The sequence below is a fragment of the Agelaius tricolor genome, unplaced genomic scaffold (assembly GCF_023055355.1).
Source record: "Agelaius tricolor isolate 1412-34295 unplaced genomic scaffold, bAgeTri1.0.p SCAF_45, whole genome shotgun sequence".
NCBI lineage: Eukaryota > Metazoa > Chordata > Aves > Passeriformes > Icteridae > Agelaius > Agelaius tricolor.
Window position 1 is genome coordinate 2,693,959 of NW_027269305.1, and position 20,863 is coordinate 2,714,821.

The 20,863-nt window shown below is 38.8% G+C and overlaps 1 pseudogene; it reads left to right on the forward strand.

Moving 5' to 3' along the window:
* The first annotated feature begins 2,366 nt into the window (after window positions 1–2,366).
* Window positions 2,367–19,432, forward strand: LOC139604148 (arylsulfatase D-like; annotated as a pseudogene).
* The last annotated feature ends 1,431 nt before the right edge of the window (window positions 19,433–20,863 follow it).

A 20,863-nucleotide genomic window follows, 5' to 3' on the forward strand; every position in this document is an offset into this window, starting at 1 on the left:
TATTTTTCTGATGTTTTGCACTTATCTGCTTCATTAAGCAGATGTTGTACAATCCCTCAGTAATACTAGCTGCCAATTTTCTTTTTCTTTGAATGTTTTCATGTTTTTAAGTAATGAGATCTGTTTCTTGAGCAGAAGTCTCTGGCTATGCCTCTATCATAATTTCCAGAAATATGGAAATTCTAGGGAATTTTGAAAAGGTTTACAAGTGTATCTATCATTTCTATGTTTTAAACTCTTTCTTTCCCTGTTGCTTTCAAAGTTTACTGGTGTTTAGTAACTGAACATACTCACAGTTTTTCTCCATCGGTTGCTGAAAAATAATGAGTTGGAGCTCTAAGTATGGTTATTTTATGGTGCACAATACTGCTACATAACAACTCAGAATATGGACTTGGAACAGTAAGCAGTATGTCACCTCAGATGGAATTTGTCCTTGACCCTATCTTAATCCACAAGCAGGATCACCCCAGGGATCAGTGAACACACAGCATTTAATACCATGAGAAAATAAAGTGCTGGGATGGGGCTGAAGACATAGGTGCAAGCAGATTTCATAATTTGCACCTTTTTTTCTTTTCAATATGAGACAGGCAGAGGTGGAGAGCATTCCTCTTGTCCTCATCTTGGAAAGAAGAATGCCTGAGTGACTCAAAGGGGCTTTCAGGGACTGCTTATTTCCAAGCTCCTTTTAGAGACCTTCCCCCTGCAACTCCACCTAAATGTATGAGTGCTCTGAAAGGATTCATTGTGCCACTGTAATTCCCTGCTACTCTTAAGAGATACAAGACTGCCAAACAGATTATTTTTTCCTCAATGTCTGAGACAGAAGTGATCTTATGAAATTTTATGTGTGTCCTATCAGTATTTACATTCACTACTCTACGTTCACTCGGCCTGTCAAAGGGAGAAGGAGCTGAATGAATGCTCGTGTTTGATTTTAGTACTCAGACATGTGTAAAAAGCCAGAAAAGAAACAGCAGTGTAAAACACACAGTGACTCAAAAAAAAAGTTTTTCCTGGCAGAGAATTTGTTGCCTGTTTACAGCAGGGAGTAAACAGCAGCGTTCTGTGCTCAGATGCAGTGAAAATTGGTTAGCTGGAGAGGAGGAAATACTGCAGAGATAAAAATCATCTCCCTTCTCCTTTGGTGTTACTTATTTACTTTACTTTTTTTGTTAGAAAAAGTGTTTTTTACTTGTATTCCACAGAATTAAATTTTAATCATGGCTGTTAACTCTGTGTTAGGTTAGTAACCTAGTGGTGAGAAAGAGAACATGAGGTCTTTGCTTCCAGATAGTTTTGCTAGCAGGGAAAAATGTGAAGGTGTGGGATTTTTTTTACTTTTTTTTTGTGTGGGTGGCAAGTGCAGTGCAGTTTGTTTCAGTTTGCATTTTTAAGTCATGCCAGCAGCAGTATGGGCCCATCTTCAGTAATGAACACATGGTGTGAAAGATGTAAATAGTCAAAGAAAAGTTTAGTCATGATTTGGATGAAAGCCAGTGAAAGTTAATACTTGTATTATTGGCAGTTTTCAAAGGTCTGCCATTCCCTAAGCATGATGTAATTTTTGAGAAATACTACTCTTTTAAGTCTGCACTACAAGCATCACAAGCTGCTAAGCAGTTTTACAAAATAAGTATTACAGTCAAATAGATGTGAATAACAGCAGCCCAATGTCACAACATAAAAATAACTGTGCATAGTCATAAGTGCAAGGAGATAAAAAAATAAAAACAGTCTCCAACCCTGGTTATCCCTGCCAGTAGATTATATGAATCTGATAGTTTTAGCTTCTTCATCTTTCCATTTCACCAATTCCTACTGATTTCTCTAGAACACAGTCTTAAATTCAGCAATTGCTGTATTCAAGTAGCAGAGAACCAAAATGTCAGCAAATAAATAAAGCTGCTCCAAGTAATTGCTCAAGACCTTCTGAATTGTAAAATGTATTACAGGAGAGCTAAGATCTGAAAGAAGGGGATGGATAGTTATTATTAGAAATAAACACATCTTCAGCACAGGTATGCCTACCTTTCTAGAAAATGCAACGAAATCAGAAAAACAATGTGACAGAAGGAGGACAAGCTAGTCCTTTTATTTCATCTGGAAGGCTGGAAAAGCTGTGTGGGAGAAACAAAACCATTTGTAGCATATTTTGTTATTATATCATATCTTCTGAAGCACTGAAATAGAGCGGTGACAGACTTTATGCAGATGTTCTCAGAATTAACCAGGTAGGAAATGGAGAAGAGGCAGTAGCCATGTTGTGCTAGTATTTGAACAATAAGGACTTTGTACTTTGCCTGGAATTCATGAAAACCTGCATAGCTGCTCCCATCTGATGGCTGTTCCAGTTTACTGGCTGTTGCTGGCAGGGATCCCAGTATGTCCATGCTGGAGAGAGGGGAAGGGAGAGCAAGAAGATCAGGAGCCAGTTCCTGCCCACTTTCACCCCCACACCTTTTAGAGAATCTGGACTGCTCAGCACACCCAGGAGCAAGAGGGATTTCGGAACAAGAATAACTGACAAGAGGGTTTGTTTTCCACATTGTTAAAAGAGGCTGGCCTTTTTTATTAGTCCTGATGATCATTTTATTTTGGCTTACTGGCTTACAGAGGGAATTGCTGTCTGATGTATTATTGGATTTCTGTAAGAGATTGCTGATTTTTAGAGGCTACTGTTAGATTTATAAATTATGTTGGGTTTTCTCATTTAATAGCTAATGAAACTGGACAAGCCCTAGGGCCCAGTAGTGAGTTCCTCACACCCTAGTGCTGTCAGTGAGAGCTCTGCTTTCAGAGGGAATCAAACCCTAACAGAGAAATGTGAATATGCATATTCAAATACTGGTGGGTTTTTTTAGTAAGTGTTGTCATTCTTGTAGTCCTCAGTAAGAGAAGTGCTCCTAAAATGGCTTGCAGTAAATCAGATGGTGCCACATCCAATGGTACTTAGATCTTTTTAATACCTCCAGTACTCAGTTCAAGTTTATGGTTTTTCTGAGGGACTCTTCATAAGTTTCTGTCTAAACACTGATGTGCCTGCTGTGACCAGCTGGCTGTGATGCAAGAACCTGTGGGGAGAAAGTAGAAGAACAGCAGAGCTGTTGTAAGAGCTTGGAAAGCTGAACACCACCCTTAGTGAAGTCAAGGGGTTTCTTAGATGTTCAGATGTGTCTGGTTCTTTTGCTCCACGACAGCTCACAGGGGCTTATCCTCAGCTACTTGCTGTAGACTGAAGATTTTCATTGTAATAGTTTTGGCTTAATCCTGTACCACAAGCTCCTTAAATTTAAAGCCTAACAGTGGCTGGGAAGGCAGAGCTCTGCCTGTTGTTAATGCACCATGAAGATATTGCCATTATAGGGGATGACCAGAGCCATCAGTCATCCTTTGTTGTCACAGATTAATGGCTTCAGCACTTGCCTCATCATTGCCCCAGCTCACAGGGGCCTCGGGGGAGCCATCTCAAAAACATTTGAGATCCCAGGAGCAAGTCCTTTGCTTCATATCAACACAGCCTGCTTTTTGGATAGTGGGGTCCTGGCATCTGCATTCACAGCAAGGTCTTGCTTCAAACAGCCCTGCACTGGGTCAGAGAGGCTTTGCTGCCTTCCCATTAATCTCTGACCCATGCACTGGGCAGGGAGGATGAACTTTCAGTTCTGCCTTGTGGGATCCTGCCAAGAGCAAAGGGAAAAATCAACACTGTAGAAAATGCCATAACTAACAGTGATCAAGTTTTTTAGGTTTTTTGTTGCTTTGTGGTTGTCCTTGGGGGTTTTGTTGTTTGATTGAGGGGCTTATTTTTGTTTTGCTGGGGCATTTGTTTATTTGTTTTTGTGGTGGTGGGTTTTGGGGTTTTTTCAGGTTTTTTTATTTCCCTTATTGTCTCAGCCACAGCCAAACAAGAATCTAGATATTGCTTGGAAAAATCATCAAGGGACCTCAAGTTCTGACTCTTTAAATACTGTTTTCCTGATCAGAATAATAATATCTGCTTTTTTTTGTCGTATGGCTCATCCTCTCAAATGCATAAGGCAGGATTTATTCTGCTCTGGGCAGTTTAGTATTCCTCAGACATTCCAGGTGAACTCTTGTGTACCAAAAAGCAGAAAAAAAGCTCTCAAAAAATGCTGTATTTTTATTTTTGGAGGAAAAAAACAAGCCTTTATTAGTCAAGACAGAACTTTTCAGATCTCTGTGTTAAGAAGTGACTCTGTGTTTACACATATGTCTTGAGTTGTTATAGAAAGTAAATGTTCCTATTACTTTCAATCTGTTCCTTGGTACAACCAACATCTTTGTTCTTGTGCTGTTTTGAAATAGCAGGAGGTGTGGAAAAGTAGGGATATTGCATGGGTGGGATAGCTCCAATTTTTTTCTCTCTTCTCAGTGATGGAATGAATGGCATCTCTAATTTACCTCAGTGTACTCCCCAAAGCTGAGCATGTGCCAGTCCCCACAGGAGCCAGTTTACCTTGTACTTCTGCAGGACTGTTTGCACAATTCCAGTGCAACATTATCTGTAGATCACTTAGGTCATTCACAAGGAAAAGAAGTACTTTCCCAAGCCATTCTTTTTTCCAAAGTGACTCTATTTCAGCAAGCAGAGAAAATACTTCCACTCATAAAATTTGCTTTGCCAGATAAAAATAAATATTTAACAAACAAAATGATTATTTCTAGATTTTTAAAGTCCGGGTTACTTCAACTAGAGTTGGCAGGTAGAAAAACTGGCCAGTTAAATTTACAAATGGCATTAAGGCTTGGAGTCCTTTAAGGAAATAATCATAAAGGTATGTATGCTTTGAGTAACTTCTAGTTTCTAGAAGTTTTTAGTACCAATTCAGATAGAAACCCTGTCTTGAATGTACTAGATGGCATCTAAACCAAAGAACAATACAGCCCCTTTCCTAAGAATGACAGTGACAACATTAGTTTCCAGGGTGGCTTTTATTTGATATATTTTTTTCGTCTATAAGCTCACAGTAAAGGTTAGATTCTTTTCCTAAAGTTCATCTGAGGTTAAGTAAAAAGTAAGATAATAATTTTACCTTATTTATAAAATGGTGAAAACATTCCTTTCAGTGAACACCAACAGTTCTGTGCATGTACTGAGTAATAGGCACCTCTAGCACTTTTTAAAAGCCATTAATATTTTGCCTTCTTTCCAAATTCTCACAAGTTCCCCTGGAGTTAGCAGCAGCTGTAAACAGACCAGAATTTGCATGCAAAATCAACAGAACTTCTGAGTTTGGATTTCTTTCTTTTCCTTTTCCATCAGAATTTGTATGACTGACTATGTACTTGTTTCACAAAATGGAAAACTATGAAGTCTACTGGGAAAAACAACGGTAAGAAAGACATTCACTGAGGCCCTTCCCTGAATTTTTGGTGTTATGCTCAAGAAAATATAAGCAGATAATCTTGCATTTTTCCTGCTACCACCACCCCAATAGCAGCTAATACAGGTTTGGCTCTATTGGTATTCCAAAACCTATTAGCCTACTTTTTATGAGGAGGTTTAGGACTATATAGCGTATGGTATAGTACACTCACTATAATTGATCATATTGCAGTATCTATTAATGAACTAATGTAGTATCTGCCAAAGAACTAATGTGGTATCTGCTGATGAACTAGCAGTCAGAAGATGTGTTCTAGCACATGTATTTTACTTCAGGTGAGCATCTGTAAGCTTCCAATGGCAAACACTTTGAGCAACTAAAATGTGCAGAGATATTCTTAGGGTCTCCCAGGAAGAGAATCAAGTTAAAGCCTGTTGCTGCACCTTGATTTTGCAGGTGGTCCCGAGGCTTAAGGAGCACTTTCCAGACACTGTGTGGTAGCAGGGGATGCAGTAAATGCCACAATCGAGGCATTGCCATAATGACCAGTCCAATCACCTTTGTGCTCCTGTCCCACTCATTCCAGGAGTCTTAACAGGAGCATCCTACAGCTCCATACAGGGGTGCCTCAGGACTCTTGTAATTATCCAACCAGTCATTCTGCTGGGAACATCAGCAGAGATCAGTGCAAATGTCAATAAAGAAATTCAGACACAAAATTCCTGTGTGAAATAATAATAGTAATAAGAACAATAACCCCAGAAAATTATACTAATATTATAAAACTCAAGGACTTCTGTGCATATTCAGTAGCTCCATCTGCTGGCACTCTTTGATTGCTGTTTGCACCTATACTGAGTCCCCATAAAACTTTAAGAACAGTAGTTTAAAGTGTGTTGTAAACCTTACAACTGCTTTTTTGTTATGTTACCTCTTTACTTTTGCTTTTAGGAGATACTTAAACATTTGGCTAATTTTATGGCTGTTTCCAAGAACCTGTGTATCAAATCCTTCAAAACCTAACTTTTTACTGATACTGGCTGATGACCTCGGTATTGGAGATGTGGGTTGCTATGGCAATGATACAATAAGGTATGAAATAAATTCTCCCTTCCTGGTGAACTTCATTGGTAAAACCTACTGATGATACTTAGCATTAAAATTCATAATTAATTTATTTATCTAGATACACTTCTTTTCAAACTATGTTCAAAATGCATGTTCTACAGTAATTCCTAGTCATAATTATGGAGTCATAATTATTACAGGGATGCGTGAGAAACTTTCTGAGGCTTAGAACTTTGCAAATGTATCTGTGCACTGTACTTGTCAGGCATGAGTATAATACATAAATTCCCATAATTCCAGAGTTGAAATATGAAGGCATGAGATTAGAATTTATTATCAGTTAACAACTCTAGTAGACTTATTATGAAATGACAGGTCAGTCTATGCAATATATTTAACCCTAGTGCAGTTATCAATCTGTATATAGATTTATTGAGAGAATGATGTGTCCTTGCTCTAGCCTATTATTTTCTTGGATGTTGTGTTGTGAACAGACTCTTGTTCCCTCTGCTGCATGGGATTTTGGTGTGGGACATACCTGAGATACTTTGTTTCTCCCCCCACAACTTTTTTTTTTTTTTTTTAGTTATTAATAAAAGCACATATATCCATGGAAACCTCATTTCTAAGGAGTCAAGGTATCTCAAAAATATATATAAAACACAGAACGTTTCTAGCTGAGATTTTTGTAAATTTGATGGTAATATGCTCAACAAAATCAGGACGAGTGGTATGCCATGAATTTCTGTGTAATAAAAATATGGGACCTTTCTCTTTAGGACCCCTAACATTGATGGCCTGGCAAAGGATGGAGTGAGACTCACTCAGCACATTGCTGCAGCAGCTGTCTGTACTCCAAGCAGAGCTGCTTTCCTGACTGGCAGATACCCCATCAGATCAGGTTGGGCCTCTCTCCAATGGTTTGCTGCAGTTAGTCTAGTCAGTGTTGATATTAAAAATCCCCCTTAAACAAACCATGTTAAAGAACCATTAATCTTGGGATTTGGAGTCTCAGTAAAATGGGTAAAAGTTAGAGATGACTAATGATTGATTTCTATGGGAAAATCCCCATAGAAAACACATTATGTGTGGCTAAATGGCAACACAGAAATGGGCAAAAATCCAAACACTGTATAGCACCCAGGGACAGAAAAAGAAAGAAGAAAATTGTGTGATGTTATATGTTCAGTGGCACTAGGATTATATTAAATGTAATATTTTTAATATCCTGGCAAACATTTTCCCAGTGAAATGTGTCAGGCTGTAGAACAGTTCTCAGCAATTGTGTCTTAAAACAGATTTACTTCAGCCACGTTAATTTATGACAGAAGACTTCAGGCACTGCGTATGGCAGTAATAATCAGTGTAGCTTCTGATGTGAGTCTGACTTGCTGAAAGAGAAATGTAATCATGAACTGTACATTTCAGGAGTGTGTTCCCCTAGCCCTGTAAGCCTTTTGTTCTGGACAAAAATTATTTGCTTTTTTGTTGTTGTTGTTGTTAACATCATATTTTGATAGAACTTTGATTGTAAGAAGGTGTCTAATATCCAAATGTAGGTGTCTTCCTGTCATTTGTAGACACTCCAGCATAGCTGAGGCATCTGCATTGGACTAGCATGTGATGACATGGAACTTGGAAAAGAGATAATTTTGGAGGTCAGGCAGAAAATCCTAGGGCATAGGAAATAGCTTATTAAAAGGCACTAGGCTTAGGCAACTGAGTCCCATTCATTAGAAAGCACAATCTGAGATAACTGGAAATCTGAAGTCTGGCTTGTTTCATTCTATACACTGTTATTCCTTTCCAGGCATGGCATCCAGCACTCAGAGGCAGGTTCTCTTCTGGAACGGTGGTTCAGGGGGGCTCCCACCAAATGAAACTACTTTTGCCAGAATACTCTACCAGCAAGGTTATTCTACAGCACTTGTAGGTATGAAACAAAGTTGTTGCCTTTTCATTTTTCGTTATTCTAATTAGGTTATTTCTGTAAATACATTTTTGGTCAAAATTTCCAGGATCAGTTAAACTAGATTTTCTTGTATGCATAACTTTCAAAATCAGCAGGGATTTTAAAACACTGTCCACAAGTCCAATGTGAGTACAGCATATCTGGTAAATCCAAAATGAGGTGTATGTAACACATAAATACACACTGCAAAGGGAAGTAAATTCAAAGGAAAGAATCTTGTTTGCCCAGTACAGATTGCTTTAGGATGAACCAGCAGGGATATTTACTGATGTATTAGAGCAGAAAAATGTCATCTGCCAGTTGGCACCGAGACACCACAGTGGTCTTAATTTTATCAATTTCAGCACAGTGGTCTTAATGACACTGACTTCAGCAAGATTTTTAAAATTGTCTCTCACAACATAGGCAAACTCTGAAAGTGTGGACTGGATGAGTGGACAGGGAAATGGGTTGAGAGCTGGCTGAACAGCTGATCTGAGTGTTGTAATCAGTGACACAGGGAAAAGTTGTCACCAGTGGTGTCCCTGAGCACTGAGCCCAGTATTGTTTAACTTATTCATCAGTAATGAAGATAATTAGGGGACTGAAGTATCTCTCTTATGAGGAAAGGCTGAGGGAGATGGGCTGTTCAGATTTGAGAAGAGATGGCTGAGAGGGGACCTCATCAATGTCTGTCACTGCACTACTGCTCCCTGAGTCTGTCCCCATCCCACACCAGCTCCTCCCTTGGCTTCACCTTTACAGAGAATAACAGGATTTAATATCTTTGCTTTTTATTTCTAGGGAAGTGGCATATGGGAGTGAACTGCAAAACCCGCCATGATCACTGCCACCATCCTTTAAATCATGGTTTTGACTATTTTTATGGCATGCCTTTTACCCTTCTCAATGAGTGTCAAGGCACAGATCACCCGGAACTGGCCAAGTCTTTGCAAGATACATATTGGTTTTACACTGAAATGATCATCCTTGCAGTATTTACTCTTGTGATTGGAAAACTTGCCAATTTATTCCCAGTAAAATGGAAAATAATCATCTGCCTGGCCATTTGTGGTCTCCTTTATTTCATCTCCTGGTTCTCCAGCTATGGTTTCACCAAGTACTGGAACTGCATCCTGATGAGAAACCATGATATCACTGAACAACCAATGAACCTACAAAAAACTACTTCTAATATGCTGAAGGAGGCAATTACATTCATTGAAAGGTAATCAGCAGAGGTGAGGAGCAGACTGAGGGGGGGGGGGTAAAACAACACAAAGGTCCTGGCCAAATATTGTGCCTTTTGCCAGGTAGAACAGAAAAATTATCTTAGAGTGATAAATGTCATACAAAGTGTCATATGAAGTTAATGTTTTACAAACAGGAGAGTGATAGTGAGTTTGCTTAGTCTTGTGGTTTTTGTTTATTTTTTTTTTCCCAAAGGTGTCCTTCATTTATTATCAGTAACCTCAATTGGAATTGAAAAAACTGCTAAGTCTTTAAAAGTATTTGTGTCCTAAATCTGGGCACATCCATGTTTCTGCCAGGATTTAGGGGTAGTGTGTTTGGTTTTTAATGTAAATGTGAGGAAATATAAATTTTTCCTCTAAAACTTTGAGCATAGGTAATCTCAGGTTTCTAGGATACCCCACCTGGCTTGATGTTGAATCAATACAGTTTCACTGTGGGTGATATCTGCCTCTTCCATGAGGACACATCAGGTCTCATGATGCACATCCTTGCTTAAGTTTAGGCAAGTGAGTCCTGGTCTCATTGCTTCTAAGAATGTGTTAGTCATTTGGCTATGCCTTCTTCTAGTTGATTATTTAATATTTTGCATGTCTAACTTGAAACTGGAAAAAAAAAATGACCCATTACTGTTTTGATCTTAACATAGAAAAAACATTTTTGAGGGGTATGTTTTAATCCCCTCTGCTTCCCAAAACGTCAAAGCCAAAAAGATGTCAAAGTAAAAATTGTTTAGATCTCAACAATGTAATATAAATTGAGGGAGTAACTGCAATACCACTGTTATATTTTGGGTTGAGTGACAGTTTGAAGAGAAATGACTGTTGTTTTCTTTTATTTCAGAAACAAGCATAGACCATTTCTTCTCTTTGTTTCCCTTTTACATGTTCACACCCCTCTCATTACCACAGAGAAGTTTCAGGGAAGAAGCAGGCATGGCCTGTACGGAGATAATGTAGAGGAGATGGACTGGATGGTGGGTAAGTACTGGCCTTGAAGAAAATTCTTCATTCACTTGGATGTGGAAAAGGCACTAAGGGGGTGATCACCAAACTCCCTTTTGGCATATATAAAAATCAGTGAACTCACCTTGGTTACCTGTTGATTTCAGACATTGCCATACCACAACCATACAATACATCTTTCTTATTTTCTTAAAATGAAAGCTTAAACTTTCCTTGTAAGGATTTGTTCATTATCTTTTTTAAAATTACATGTTTCTACTCTGAAGTGTTAAATGCAGTCAAATAACCAAATGTGTTCCTGATCATGTTGTTAATCAAAATGCAGTATAATTCTCCAGCTCTGGTCTTAGAAGATGTAAAGAGTTGCTGCTGAATATTACATTATATGATGGTTGTTTTGTGTGCTAATGCGTTTTTATTAAAAAAAAAAAAATCAGAACTCTCTCCTAGCCAAAAGTTAGAAAGATATGGAGTTTCACTTAATAAATTGTATGAAGTCGGTGATGACTCACTTTGCTCGTAGTCTAGGCTCTTGTGTACCAATCAGGTTAAATTTCTGATTGGTTAATTTGGTTTAAAAACCTAACATTTACTTAGTTTTTCTTTTCAATGAGAGAGAGATAGCTACTGTTTCTATTTTGTCAAAAATGAAGGCTCTATTAACAAAGTAATTGCCTACTGCCAAGGCCACAATTCAATCCCTGAACCTTTTTTCCCCCAATAACCATGTCTGCAAATTCGTAATTTGAGAGGAACCTGATTGCTTTCAATGGACAGGTTGAAAACTCCTGCAAGACCCAGCTGAACCAGAAGACTCAGCCATGCTCCTCTTTCTTCTTTTAGCACCAGCCATCTCCAAACATAGGCTCTGTAAGCAGAGATGGATAGCAGAAGTCAAGATATAAAGAACGTGCAGTTGAAACAGGCTAGCAGCTAATGAAGACAAAGAGTTGGATAGCTCTTGATTTGGGGTCTAATTCAGAACCAATATGCCTGGATTCAATCTAAAGATTTTTCTGTGTTTGGTGAGGTCAATAACTGGTTTCACCAAGGGGAGAGGAGAGGAGAGGAGAGGAGAGGAAAGGAAAGGAAAGGAAAGGAAACTGAGCAAAAGTGGTGATCACTTGTTTTTGCTTTTTTCTTGTGCAGTTCAGCTTTTGCTGCTGCTTCCGTAGGTATGGAAGCTGTCCTTGGTAAATATATTTGATGCAGAAGATGATGAAGACAATTAATTGATGATAAATCACATTCTATATAAACATTTGATGGGATCAGTACAGAAAACATTCCTTATGAAGTTAGGTTTGAATTACAGTCTATGCAGTTTTTATTGTGGACATCAGGAAATTATTTTGGTTGATAGTATGCAGCCTGGTCTCAGAGTCCTTGTTAAGTTCCTGGTGAGACACAGCAGTTTTCTATGGTTAGTAATCAGAGCAGCACTATTATTTAAGCTTTTCAAGATGTTTGAGGCTACAGAGTGAAGAAAATTCTTGATGCAGAATCTACAGGACAAAGCTGACAGAGTATTTTGAGTAGTTTGAATAAAAGTATCACTAATTTATTTTCCTTTTATTTTTTTATTTTTCTGTTTTTATAGACACCAGACACAAATGTTATAAACATTCATCAGCTTTCTCTTGGGCTCTTATTGCCAAATGGAAAGACTCAGTCTTCACTGAATGTGGAGTCAAGACTTAAAAATTCTGACTGCATCTGCTGATGTTTTGCTTTGTTTATAGGCAGGCTTCTGACTGTTATTGACAAAGAGGACTTGAAGAATACCACATTCATTTATTTTGCATCTGATCATGGAGGATTCTTAGAGGCTCATAGAGGAAATTCTCAGTTGGGTGGATGGAATGGGATATATAAAGGTAAAATTGTAATAGTTTGTACATGCATAAGACTTCCTCTTAAAAAAAGAGTGATAGAAAAAATATACCCAAACAGACTACATTTAATAAACTATATGATGTGATTATAATCTAGGATTGTAGGGCTGAAAAAAATAACATCTGCTATTAATAGGGCTGGGGCTGAGTAGAGGGGCAGGACCACTTCCCTCAATCTGCTGGCAATGCTCTTCCTAGTGCACACCAGGACACCCTTGCTGTTCTTGGCCCCAGGGGCACACTGCTGGCTCAGGGAGCACTTGCTCTTCACCAGGACATCCAGATCCTTCTCTGCAGAGCTGCTTTCCAGCAGGTCAGCCCTGTAATGGGGCATGGGGTTATTTTTCCCAAGACACAGGACCTTGCATTTACCTGTGTTGAATTTCAAAAGGTTCCTCTTGACTGATTATCAGTGTCAACACTAGCAGGTATCATGATGCCTATTTTCTTACTATTGCTCTCCAGTTTCTCACCCATCCTATATAAGTTTCTTCTAGACTCTCTATGACTGTCTTGCAACACAGTGACAAAAGCCCTATGGTATCTCTTGTATGTGCTTCCTCCAGATTACTAAGCCTTGAAAAGCCACCGTGACATCTTGGGCAGCTTGGCACTTACTGTATAATGAAGACTGAACGCTGCATCCATCACAAGTTTCCCTACATAAGAAGAGTCATATGCATGTTGACCTTGCTCAGCATCACAATGCACATTGTCTAGTACTGAGTTACTTAATGAGCCATACAAGCAATATTTGATACAGCTGGGATCCACCCACGCACAGTCCTAAATGTAAAATTAGCCTTTAGTTCTTGATATGATGATTCCACGCCAGTAACAGATGCAAAAGAGGCTAACTCAAATAGCTTACACCTAATCTAAGGAATTCAATTCCACTAGCTGAACATAAATATATTATTAACAAGAGAGTCCAGAGGGGAAATGTGACTAGGGAGTTCAGGATGAGAGGACAATGATGAAATCATGCCTGCTTAGAGAGAAGGCAAGAGGGGATACAATACCAATTTAGATATCAATAATAGAAAGACATTACTATTTATGTCCACATACAGCAAAACAGGGGATATCCCAGTGAGAAAAACTGACAAAATTTAAAAATACAATTTAGTTAATAAATATCTGTAAAACTCACTCTTGCTATTGGGAACTGCATATTAAAAACAAGCAGATAAATAAGACACACATACAAATAATGAGAAGAGCCACTGCTGAATGACAGTCTACTCTCTTCCAGGATTTAGTGTGTTTTCATTAAAGGTGCATGAAATACCCTAAAAGTTTTGAAACATTTTCCTATACATGCACAATAAACATCTGTTATCTTCTATTCTTTTATCTTTTTAATACTTCTCCCCCTTCTATAACAGGTGGAAAAGGAATGGGAGGCTGGGAAGGAGGAATCCGTGTTCCAGGTATAGTTAGATGGCCGGGAGTGTTGCCTGCAGGGACAGTTATCGATGAACCCACGAGCCTTATGGACATTTATCCTACAGTAGTTCAACTGGCTGGAGGGGCAGTGCCTCAGGACAGGTACAGAGGTGGCTTCATAAATCATATTGCTTCTCTTTATTTATTCAGACTGAAGCTGACTGTGTCATGCATCCTAACAGCCACACATTAAATTCTCTTTGTTGCTGAACCAGGCAATTCTCTAGTTTTGTTTCTTTTCTGCACAGCTTTCCCCATCTTGTCTGCTTATATGAAAAAGGCAAAGAAAAAAACCCATATGTTTTATTAAGGGTCATTTAGATAACTCAGTTCTGCTATCACTGAAAAGCAACTTGGTTGATTTGGGACACGAGGGTGACTGAAAAAAACAGACTTCTCTAAAGGGCATGTGGAAGTGTGGGTGGCTAAGCCATTTCAGCAAAAAGCACAGAAGTACTGGTAGATAGTAACTAAACCCAGTTACAACCCAGATTGTAACTGAATTGCTAGCAGTTCAGTAAGTGGCTTCTTTTTTTAAAATTATTTTTACAAAGCCTGGAGCTCACAGAGCTGTCAGCACTTTCTATTTCAGGTGGCAAAATTAAAACCTGTGAACCATGCCTTCACTATTGTTATCACTTCCAGGAAAATTACAATAATGGTGTCTGATCTCCCTAGGCAGGATGTGTGAACCAACTGTAAATGCAAAAACTTCTAGTAACTGCTAATTACTGGTCTCCACACATTCATCCAATTAAAAATCTCAGGGCTCATTAGCTGAACAGTACCTTGGTTTAGTGATGACACTTGAAATCTTAATGCTGCACACAGAGAGGGAATACTGTTCATGCTTCAACTGCAGACTTAAAATTCTGAAGCTGTCTGGTGACTTTGGTGCTCTCCATCAGGGTCATGGATGGGCACACCTTGCTGCCCCTGCTGTGGGGGACAGAGCAGCACTCCAGGCACGAGTTCCTGTTCCACTACTGCGGGGTGTTCCTGCATGCAGTGCGCTGGCACCAGAAGGACAGTGAGTATAAACATCCTGTGGTGGTGTTCCCAGGGGTCCCAGGATGAGGGAAGAGATGAGGATCTTGACTCCATGTTTTAGAAGGCTGATTTATTATTTTATGATATATATTATATTAAAAGAAAATTATATACTAAAACTACGCTAAAGAATAGAAAAGATTTCAGAAGCCTAGCAAGGAATGGAATGATAATAAAATCTTGAGACTGACCAAGAGTCTGAGACAGCTGGACTGTGATTGGCCATTAATAAAAAACAACCACACGAGACCAATCAAGATGCACCTGTTGCATTCCACAGCAGCAGATAACCATTGTTTACATTTTGTTTCTGAGGCCTCTCAGCTTCTCAGCTGAGGACTTGAAGAATACCACCAAAAAAAAAAAAAATCCTGTTAAAAGGATTTTTCATTAAATATGTCTGTGACAATATCCCCCTCCTGCAGGCCAGAAGTGATGTAACAGCCTCTAGCTTCCAATAGAATATAATGTAAAAATGTACATATACATACACATATATATGTATGGACTTTGTTCATTGTCTCCACCTCTCAGTCCTTCTGCAAGGCCTCATTGTTCCTTATCCTGCCTCGCCTGAGATGAAGGGGTTTGCTTCCTAAGAAGTAGAGCTTCACAAATCTCTTATTATTCTTAGAGATCTCTCTTTGTTTCTCTGTAATGCACACCGTTTTTTGTGAGCACAGAATTTTTCTGGGTAGAGAAATCTGTCAGACTGCCCCAATTCCTGGATAATATTCCTGCCAGAAGAGTCATGCCACACTTCCTTAGGGAGAGGCTAAATTCATACTCCAATCAAATGGGGCGTTTGAAGAATTGCTTTTCAGGTTATCCTGATGCTTTCCTTGCCTAAATTACATTGCCTGTTCTTCTAAATGATATAAGTTCTACTTAAGTAGCTATGCATACAATATGCAGATGCAAGGTGGATTTTGTGGCATTTCATGTTCCTATGAAGCCACGTGCACATTTAGATTTCTTATGCATGCCTTTCCACAATTTCTCCCATTGAACTGTTTATGGCAAGGGGCCTAAAAACAATACTGTGTTCTGCATATAAAACACCAGCTAATCAAATATGCAGCTCAGCTTTCAGCCAGGGCAAAAAGTTTGGGTTTTTGCTGCAACTGCAGTTTCTTCTGATTGGGCTGAGAGACCAGACTGTTTTAGTTCATTTACAAGTATGTCACACTCACATTACTTATTTATTATCATCATTTATTATCATTACTTATTTATTAACATCTGTCTCTTGAGCAGCTTAGATACCTAGATATCAAGCCATTGTGTCTTGATGTCATCCAGGCAGGACCTATCCTTTAAAGCCTTCCCTGAAGCCAGAAGAATCCTTTGTTTCTATGTTAAAGAGTCCTTTCTTTTATTTCTGCACCATAAGTCTTATTAGTGACAGTCCATTTCTTTCTGCTCATTAAACTGATTGATTGTTACAAGATGGGTTTGAGACATGTTTGGATTGAAGCAGCAGGTTTCCTTTCCCTTGGATATATTAAATTAACACACTGCCCTAACATGCACATGCACCCTTCAGATTCTGTCAGAGCTACTTCAGTAGCAAATTGTATATCCCTCTTTGCCTCTTGGAGATGAGTGCAACCCCTACTGTTTTTATCAGCACTGATTTCTACTATCTTTTTTCTTTTCTTTTATCCTTCTGTAACCCAGCTGTCTACTCAGCTCACCAATGCAGGTTAATTAGAATCAGCCTCTCTCTATCCTTCTAAGTGAACTAACAAGGACTTGTCTGTCTCCCACTCTGCAACTCCAGTAATTATTTGCAGCTGTGAAAATTGAATGTTAAAATTTAGCAGAATCAGATCAGTTCTCTCCAGACACTCTACACTCACTACTCCAAATTGCCATACAGTGTATAGATTATAAAGAATTCAGCTCAATAATTTATGGAAAAGAATGACTACTTAGTTCAGTTTTTCTGAACACTGATCACTAATTTCTATGTACATCTAGGTAAGTCCATGTGTCCATCTCACATAAAAAATGGTTATTTTAGTAATATCATAAAAGCATTCCAACTAGAGCTAGATACTCAGAAAAAATGCATGTCCCAGGGAGTGCTTGTTTAACTCCTTGTTAGAAATATCTATGCTGCCTGACCAACAGACATAAGAAGCAAATCCCATGTTCTGGGCACCTTGATATCACAGAGCATGCTTGCACTTCTATCACAAAACAAACATTATTTTGGTAACAAGACAGGGATAATAAGCTTGAGGATGCCGTGGACATCCAGCCAGCAGCAAAGCAAATACTCAGACAGACCTAAGGAGAATCTGTCTGCCCTCATAAGCTGTCAGAAAGTTGAAAGATTTCATCCTTATTTCCAGATCCATGATAGTCTGAGCTGGAAAGGGCCCATAAGGATCATCAACTCCAAGTCTTAAAGAAATTACCCATCTGGGGACTGAATCCACAACTTTAGCAATATCACCACCTCATTCTAACCCTTTTTCTTTCAGAAAACATTTTTAATCCTTTCACAATTTCAGAAATGGAGATATCTAAAATTTATCTTCATTTTCTTACACATAAACATTTCAGAACCATTGAGGCAGCATCCCTCCATAAAAGTGCAGAAGCAGGATGTGGAAACTCTGTGGTGAAAATAAAGAAATATACAGTGCCAGCCAGCTAGACAGCAACTGGATATTTTAATCTAAAATATTACCTAAACCTTAATATATCTTATTTGTTCCCCTTCACTTTTTAAGAAGTTTTAAAATTCTATTTATTCACAAGATATTGTTCTAGGGTAGTTACAGGAGAGACACTGAAGAATAAAGCTGCAGGCTCCAGATATAAAGAACAGCTCTGGACACAAGAGAAGAAAGGAAGAAAAGTTCAGTTGACTCTGTTGAACCAAAAAGAAAATTCCATGTAGGGACAATGCAGTTGTCAGCTCTTTAATGCTTTGAGCACAGAAGTGACTCCAAGTGGTGAATGTCCCCTTTCTTCTTGTCTCCTTTTTCATAGTGTCTAATTGCTGTCTTCTTGCTGGGCACATCCTTGCCTCTGAGTTCAGTGTAGTGTTTTCTAAATGTGAGCTAAGGAATAGGAGAAAAAGGAGAAGGGAGGGAGAAGTAAAATATCCTGATGCAATGTAATGTAAGTCCTAGTAATGTACTAGGACTACATTCAGCTGTAGTCCTAGTAATTTACCACTTTCACCACAAGTTACAAACCAGTGCTTATCCTATGGTCAGTAGAAGAGCTTGATGAAGTACAAGTTCTAAAGCTGTGAGCTATTCGCCTTCTTCATATTAACTTAAAAACTAGACTCCAGTTGTTACTGTTTTAAAGGCTTGCACTTACCACCTTTTCTGGAAGTGTGTTGGAACATGAGGAGAGAAATAAATTGTGGTCAGTTTCTGCCTAAATGTACTTCTTCACTCAGATGTACAGAGCCAGAAGAAGAAGCACCTATCAATATATACACCCAGAAACTGGGGACTACATTCTCCATTTTCCCACCTCCAAGAGGCATGAAAAGTTTTAAAGGGGAACCAGAAAGTGGCAGACTCCATCTGAAATACTGAAAATATTGGGATTGAAAATCCATATACTGCACACGGTACCCAGAGCCAAGGTGTACCCATGAACCACAAAAAGCACTTGAATCCCTCCCAGCTTCCACAACACCTTTCCCCTGTATGCAACAACCACGACAAAGCTTCCCCTTGGAACAACAAATCAGATCACTTAAACATGAACCAGCCTTTCAGGGACCACCCCCCAGCTCCTAATGACACTAAGCTCTTCAAATGTGCTTCTCCTGTGACAGGTGGCACCATATGGAAAGCTCATTATGCTACTCCAGTATTTGAGCCAGAAGCCTCTGGGGCCTGTTTCAGAAGAGGAATTTGTCAGTGTTTCGGGGATGGTGTAACCCATCATGACCCTCCACTGCTGTTCAACCTCTCACAAGATCCGTCTGAGGCAAATCCTCTTTCAGCCGACACTGAGCCCTTGTTTGACACTGTGGTGAGGAGAATGAGAAGAGCTGTGGAAGAGCATCACAAGACTCTGACTCCAGTCCCACAACAGCTCTCTCCTTACAATAATATATGGAAGCCATGGCTGCAGCCATGCTGTGGGACGTTCCCATTCTGTTGGTGTAATGAAAATAACAAAACATAGTCTAATACTAAAGTCAAAGTACATCTAGCTTAAAAGAAATTGATAGTTTTTCACATTCACATGACTACAGACATAAAGAGATTAAAGATTAAATTATACTGGGATAACTAAAAGGGACATTAGTAATCACTTAGGTTTTTTTCAATCTTTTATCCACGGAAATTAAGTAAGGCTGTGGTTTAAGAAAAATAGGGGTCATCTGTACAATCTCTCAAGTGAATAATTCAGGATGAAATGCCAACTAAATGAATAAAAATTTATTTTCTTACTGACTTACAATTCAAGCAAATGATGACAGATAAAAAAAGCAAATTTTCAATAGTAATTGTCTATATAGGAAATATACTTGTTGAGAGAACAGGACTGAGCCCAAGAGGGTATCCCTGTTCAGGCCTTACATTTTTAATGAAAATTAAATTTTTGCACAAAAATGAAAGGATTATGACAATGAAAAAAATAACGAAAGATAAAATTGCACACTAAATTTGGAAATATGCCAAAATGCATTAGCCTCTGAGAAATAAGCACCTATTAATTATAGCAATTTTTTGCCTCATCACCTGTACATTGATTTGTCTGTCATGTAAGATTTCCCAGGGAAAAGTGAACTGACAAGGGTGTTTTAAAAATTAGATAGCTAAAGTTAGTATCTCAAGAGCAATAGCAAAGTATGTTGTTGTCATCTTATTGCAAAGCTCCTATACCTTCTCAGTGATTTCTCACGTGCAGCTCCTCACAGCACTGACTCCTTCTTCTTCACAGCACAACCAACAAACTCCAACTCTCCTCTCAACCAGCTAACCCACTCTTTTGTAGCACTCATCTTTTTATTTGACACAGCTGTGGCCTGTTTCTAATCTTTGTAATTAGTACAGTTGCAACTCCTCAGGGGTGAGATTACCTTCTGTAGTATTTTTATTTTCTTACATATTATCCCCTCACAGTACCTAGCTACTCTGAAATGTTAAACCACAGCAATTCTTACTGATATGTGTTTTCCATGTAGTTAGGTTGTCTCACTTGTGAGAGCATTAAAAATCATTACCCCGCTGCCTTGAGAAGATTGCAAAATTTGGAACCTATTTGTGAGACCACTTCATAAGCCTGCATTGTCCTACTTGAGTAGGAATTTCATTCCTGATTTCATAGGAATGCCATTATACCTCTGAAAAATATTATTTTTTAGTGAAAAAACACTATGTTTTCAGTAGGAGGTGTTGAAAAAAAATTCACCTCACAGTCTCATCACTTCTCTATACAGGTCATCTTCCCCAAGCCAAAGAAGTGTCAGCAGTCTGTACAGTCATTAGGGGAAAGGAGGGTATTAAAATACCTAATCCTCTCTTGCTGCCCTTAGGTTAAATAAATTCATCTCTCAAGACATAATCCTAACCATGCTCTTGCAGGGATTTTGTGTCAAATCAGATTTTCAAATGGAGGTTTCTGTATTTTTTCCTCCCAAAAAAAAGTAGATTGTGGGCAAGAGACTCAGATTCAAACTTCAAAGTCTTCCTGAACACTCTATATTCAGTTCCTGCTATACAGGTAATGGTAACCCAGGCTTTAAATAGTATCAAGGGATGGTAAGAGCTGCAGAGCAGGTACTTCAGGTGACATGTTTCCTTAAAGCCTGCTGTCTCAAGGAGCCACACCTGTGCAGCTCTGTTAAGGCCCAAGGTTGCCTGTGTGTAATTTTCTGTCTTTTAGAAA